Below are 446 nucleotides of genomic sequence, written 5' to 3' on the forward strand. Positions count from 1 at the left end.
AATGCAAACTCTGACTCCCAGACCAGCTGCAGCGGTACCCTAAAGCAGCCTTTAGTTAAGAATTCTGGGGTTGACTCACACTTCCTTTGTCCCCAGCTGGGTTCACTCAAGAGTGTCTCTGTTTTGCAAGGCTGAGGTTTTTGTGTCCTTCAGAGGACAGTGCCTGGGCAGCAGTGCTGTATGCCTCAGTGAACATACAATGACATTCATGCCCCTCCCCCCACCAGAAAACCTCAATCTCAGGACGGTTAAGAAACTACCTTTTTCTGGCAGTTGAGGCATTCTGGTTTGGAGAAACAGCTTTGAGGCTTTGACAGGTGGTCATGATGTCCATCCCTCTGTCTCCCAGCCTAAGCCCACCAGAAGATTGTGCCTGTTGCCCTTGGGGGGCCATTTCGGTGCCCCATGTTTCCCACTTTTCCTTCCTGCCCATGAAATAAGGCGGC

The sequence above is a fragment of the Pteropus alecto genome, unplaced genomic scaffold (assembly GCF_000325575.1).
Source record: "Pteropus alecto unplaced genomic scaffold, ASM32557v1 scaffold34, whole genome shotgun sequence".
Lineage (NCBI taxonomy): Eukaryota > Metazoa > Chordata > Mammalia > Chiroptera > Pteropodidae > Pteropus > Pteropus alecto.